General features: G+C 48.5%; 1 protein-coding gene across 1 annotated transcript in view; it reads left to right on the top strand.

Annotated features, from left to right (window-relative positions):
- Positions 1 to 4,687: 4,687 nt before the first annotated feature.
- LOC104121810 (microtubule-associated protein 4) overlaps positions 4,688 to 5,727 on the top strand; it is a 163,549-nt gene continuing 162,509 nt past the window's right edge. Inside the window, exon 1 of the mRNA XM_035889476.1 lies at positions 4,688 to 4,744. The gene's annotated coding sequence lies outside the window, so the exon portion shown is untranslated. The remainder of the gene's footprint in view (positions 4,745 to 5,727) is intronic.

Here is a 5,727-nt window from a genome sequence, read left to right on the forward strand (position 1 = left end):
TCAGCCTTTCCTCGTAGGGGAGATGCTCCAGTCCCCCCATCATCTTTGTTGTCCTCCTCTGGACTGTCCCCAAGAGTTCCTCATCTTTCTTGAACTGGGGAGCCCAGAACTGGACCCAGTGCTCCAGTTACACAGTACTCATGCAAGTGTGGGAACAGGAATTTCATGCTTAACAAAAATTCATGAAATATTTGGCAACAGTACCCACAAAGAAAAGAGTCCACCATGTATTCTAGAACAAATTCTTGTTTTAGGATCTTGGTGAGTTCAGTTATGGGCAAGGAGCCACGATGAGGGGCTATAAAGGAGATTTTCCTTGTTGCAAGGCAGTGTAGTTAACTTGCTGCTAGCATTAGCCCTCTAGGAAAGGACCGGGATGAAAATCCGAGATGCCTTGATCTCTGGGTTGCACGGCCACCCTGTATATATAGCTCGGGGTTTACCGTTCCGGCCTCGCACCCATGGTATTCGACAACGTGATCCTGCTTTGCATGTGGAATGCTGCGGCTGCAATGCGTGCCGCCCCTCTCGGCTTTTCCTATCAAGTGATCCTCATGTACCGGGCCTATGGAAGATGGGGAGCTATTTAAAGGAAGCTGTTTATCTAGAGGTTTGGAACCAAAGTATGAGGGGTGAGAGACAACAGGAAACTAAAAGATCGAGTGACTTTCTCTCCCAGGATACAGGGAAACAGTCATCTGAATTTGGGGATGAGAAAACAGTCGGCGCAGCTTGTTCAGAGGAACCGAGGCAGCCGATGAGGGCATCTGATACGAGGAATGGCGCATTCTGTCTGGTAGAAACTTAATTGCGCTGAAGTACATTCCATTTAGCTGGGGTAAGAGCGATAGTGGGAACATAACCGGGGGTTTGCTCTAGCGTCTCTCTCTTTGGCCGTACGGCAACGTAAATGCAGATTGAGGCAAGCACCGTTCGGAGAGCAAGCTCTGAATCACTGGGACCAGAGACTGTCTAAGCACGATCGTTTTTGTGAGGTGCTTGTAGGGGAATCACTTCCTTGCTTCTGTCTTGCATCCTTTTTGGGTGGCTTACCCAGGGAAGTGGTATTTCTTTCTCATGGGCCGGGTCTCAAGGCCAGGTTGGATGGGGCTGTGAGCAACCTGATGTGGTTCAAGGTGTCCCTGCTCCTGCAGGGGGGTTGGGCTGGGTGACCTCTAGGGGTCCCTTCCCACCCAAACCATTCCATGATTCTATGAAGGAGATGTGGTAGTTTACTCCATCCTCGAAAGGGCTGCCGCTGGAGACTGGCAGGGATGAGTAGTTGCTACTGAAAGCAGTAAGAACCTTCAAAATGACAAAAAAGCAGAACTGAATGGTTATTGTTTGCCCTGAAATGCGTATGTGTTTTTGGGACGCCTCGGAATAACTGTTGGATTAGAGGTGGGGTGGGGTTGGTGACCTCTCAGGGGAGAGAGAAGCAGAAGGTATGTGGGTGGGCAGTAGGCGGAAAGCAGCCTGGTGTATTCATGGGATGCAAGCAATTCAGTCGGTGGGGGGAAAAAAAAAAAATCTATGTAGACAACTGGATGAAGTTAGGGAAGCCATCGAAATGTTTAGTAATGAAAGTGCAAGAGCTTGGGAACCCAGAGAGCTGAGGAACAAGAACTACTGGTGCAGGACGTGAAACTGGATATTAGAGGGATAGCAAACATGATGGGACCGCATGTGTACCAGGCATTACCTGTTTTCTGATAGCGTAGGCAAGATAAAACTGGAGATTGGGTGTGGAGTGGGATGTAAATGAAGAACAGGCTGCTCTTCCTCTGCTGGGCTGCTTTCCAGCGTCACTTCCATAAAAACGGTGTCAGGGGGGGAAATGAAGCTGCAACCTTGGAAGCAGGGTTGCAATGCATAGACAGGTATCTCTTAACATTCAAATGTTTCCAGCAATGTTGCTCCAAAATAGAAAACAATCCTGGCTCATGACGGAACGTGTGAGTTGGGATTTGCTGGCCAGGTGCTAGATGACTTTTTTTTTTCCCCTCCCGTTCACTAGCGCTTCTATAAGCAGTTGGAGTCTTCCTCAATTTATTATGCAAGGGGACAAGGTGAAGTCTATCTTGGAGCACTGTAAGACTGAAAATCTTTGCAGCCACACCTGCAATTTTAGTAAATTTGGGGTAAATAAAGATTATTTAGCATTTCTGCTTGTCAGTCGAGAACATCCCATACTTAAGGAAGAAGCCATCTTGACAACTGCGGATCGTAGAGACCACACTGGCAGTACAGGAATGATTTCCTTCAGGGTTTAGTGAAAGAGCAACTGGAGATGCAGGTTTACCAAGGGAAGAAATGGTTTTGCCCAGACCAAGGAAATGTGGTAGATTTTACTGAACTGGTACCAGAACCGTGGCTGATACAGCCCTACCCCGTTTGAGGTGGGGTAGTCATGCCCAGCACTAAAAATCCAGCTGATTCTTTTAATTTTCTTTAATCATAGAATCATAGAATCGTCTAGGTTGGAAAAGACCTTTAAGATCATCAATGCTCTGCTGCAAGAGATGGGGCTGCGAGTGATTTTTTTTTTCTTTTTTTCTTAACAAATAAGGTAAAGTTTGGTGTTTTCAGTGCAAAGAGCTTGGGATATTTTGTGTGAGTGTGTGATAACCTGGTGGATTGCAGCAGCAGATGCGGGATGAACTTTAACGGAACCGAGAGTCGGGCTGCGCGTTGAGGGCTCGATGCCTTTGGGTGTGATCTGGGTGTTCATCAGTTGGAAGTAGCTGGGGAGAAGGACCTCAGTGCCCCCGTTTATCACAGGGTGGATGGTCGGCAGATAATGAGGTGGAAAACGAAAACGTGGGTTCATGGTGTGTATTAGCAGCGTGTCCTTCTGTTGGGAAGGGGAGCGTTAGTGTTACCACACATGCAAGAGCTCAAGAGCATACATGAGATAATTTTCCATTCCTTAGCTTAGTAACTGCCCTTTCTGCCCCTCCTGAAGGGAACAGGACTCACCCCGGAGTGCTTTACCACATATTAAAGCTGAAATGGTGCTCTCTTCACATGCAAATAACTTAAGGGTGGGTGTCACGAGGATGGAGCCAGACTCTTCTCAGTGGTGCCCAGCGCCAGGACAAGGGGCCATGGGCACAAACTGAAGCAGAAGAGGTTCCAGTTGAACGGGAGGAAGAACTTGTTGACTGTGAGGGTGCCCGAGCCCTGGCCCAGGCTGCCCAGGGGGGCTGTGGAGTCTCCTTCTCTGGAGATCTTCAACCCCCGCCTGGGCGCTGTCCTGTGCCCCCTGCTCTGGGTGAGCCTGCTTGGGCAGGGGGGTGGCACTGGGTGAGCTCCCGAGGGCCCTGCCAACCCCGGCCATGCTGGGATTCTGGGATTCACTGGGCTGGTTTCTCATTAACTTCAAGGAGCTGTCACGTTACTCCCGCAGAACAGGAATGTGCATCTGTAGGGGGAGGAACGAGCCGTAGTGTTTCTGTGTGACTTTGTGCGAATAAGCAGGTGCCGAGGTGACGTTCTGTTGTGAGACTGCCTTGATGACTCGCGACGGTGAAGAACGCGTTGGACGTTTCTCCATGTGAATCGAAACACTTCACTGACTCCATGCAGCTTTGTTGATGTTCTTTCCTGTGGAGCACTGTAGGGAGAGTATGAGGAGTGTTGTTTTGATGGAATTTTTTCTCTGTGTTTTGTAATAAAAAAACTTTAATGAACGCAGTGTAAACTATTGTATAGAAAAATTTGGGACGTAACACCCTGTAGATGAGGAGATGGTTCCCTGGTCAAGCTGGTGGGTATAGCTTCATTGAAACCATGGGGAATGCACAGAAAATATCCTGCTGTATTCAGGAAACGCAGCTCCTGATTTCTTTTTTTTTTTTTAAATCTGGATCCCCTTGAAATACTAATCCAAGTATCGTTCATGCAGTCCTTAGAAGAATGCAGCATGTGCTTTTCTAGTTGAGTAACACATCTGTAGGGTTTGACTTGTGAATTTATTAATAATGGTGCCGGAGATTCCACTCTGAAGCTTGGAGGTACCGAAAATGGCATGGGGTCATATAGGCTGTATGGAATCAAACAAGCTTCATCTTTGTGTTCTTGCTTGTCTCGGGCTGAAGCGTGACGGATCTGCCACATGGCAGCCTTGAGGACCTTGCGTGGTGGCGCTGCGTGATAATAGCCGGTAAATCAGGCGCCAGATGTTTTGGTGCCTCTTTAGCTTTGTTCGACTCGGATAAAAATCAACTCATGAACCCAAGCCAGCTGTCGCAGGCAGCTGCGCAGGTGCATGCCGCAACGGTGACTTCGAGAGCTTTTAAGCCACGACACGAACACCTGAAATAGCGCACAGTGGAGGGCTGTCCTAATCATCCTGGGTTACTTCAGCTTCAGTGGCGTGTTTGGAAAAAAATCTGTTAAAAGGGATGATGCGGGAGAAGTTGCTCACAGTTTTCATGGTATGTCCTCAATAGCTTGAGCAAGCGTTGATGTGCAGTAGTAACCGCTAGACAGCATTCCTGTCGAGGAGCGAATGTCAAAGCAAGCTGCCCGGGGGGGCTGTGGTGGGACTGTAGCACAGTTCCTCAAGATGTAGTTAATTTTGGGGAACGTAAATCATCTCCTAATTAGCCATCCCTGATAAGCTCACATCCAAGTAGTCTGTAATTGTACGGCTTCATCTTAATTGTGCACGCGTTGTATTTTGCAGATAAGCCGTTTCCGAGGACCGAAGGACCCGCTAAAGGGAACGCCTGCTTTTGAGGTAAGAGCTGCTCTTCCAATGACGCAACACCGAGTCTTTCATTAAAAGCAAAGGTTTGACACAGCTGTGTGTGCACACTAAAACTTCAGCTGTTCTGGGAAATACGGCCACCGTGTAGGGTGCTGAAATGTCAAAATCTCCGACAGAAGCTCAGCAGCAACGCTTGACGGAGCCGGCATGCCAGGCTGTGACAAGTGGGGCGGTAAATGGGCTCTGGGAGCGTCCATGTGTCTGCAAAAGGCGTTACACGGAGCGTTCTGTGGCTGGAATGGCTGCAGAATAAACACATCTGCAGTGCCCTTACCTTTCCAGTCTTCCCTCTTGGACACTGTATTTACTACTCTCTCTTGCAGCCTTCTTTTTGGGTATTTATTGAAGTTTCTAACGTTCCCCTGCCTCTGTTCTAGATAGCAGGGCTGGTGTGTGATCAGGGGACCTCCTTTCTGGCCAGCTGGACCTTCTTGCTTGCTTTTTCTGCTGTAAAGGGCAGTCATCTTGTTTATCCTCATCACTGAAACCTTTTTATCAGAGTCAGAGGACTACAAAAGAGTAAAATGAACAAACTAGACTGAGAAAAAACACAAGTCTGATGTGTTAGGGGTTGGGAGCAGCGGCTCATTTGAGTTCCTCGTCCTAGCCTTCCTCTGTGGAAGGCACCATGAAGCTACGCTCTCAGCAGAGCCTATCATCAGGTCTGCAGTCTGAGGCTATTTGAGGTGCAAGCGCTCACATAACGTGTTTTAGTGAAGGAATTACAGTTTCTTCATTGTATTTATATGGACTGAGGGACCTGGGTGTCTTCTACATTGCAATTTGATTCGTGTGACAGTGATAGGTCTCAAATGCTGCCTATTCCTTAGAATCATGGAATCGTTGGGGTTGGAAAAGCCCTTTCAGCTCCCCCAGCCCAACCGCTCCCCTACCCCTGCCATCCCACCCCCAAACCCTGGCCCTCAGCACCGCCTCTGCCCGGCTGTTAAATC

Source organism: Egretta garzetta, unplaced genomic scaffold, assembly GCF_000687185.1.
Source record: "Egretta garzetta isolate BGI_Z169 unplaced genomic scaffold, ASM68718v1 scaffold912, whole genome shotgun sequence".
NCBI lineage: Eukaryota > Metazoa > Chordata > Aves > Pelecaniformes > Ardeidae > Egretta > Egretta garzetta.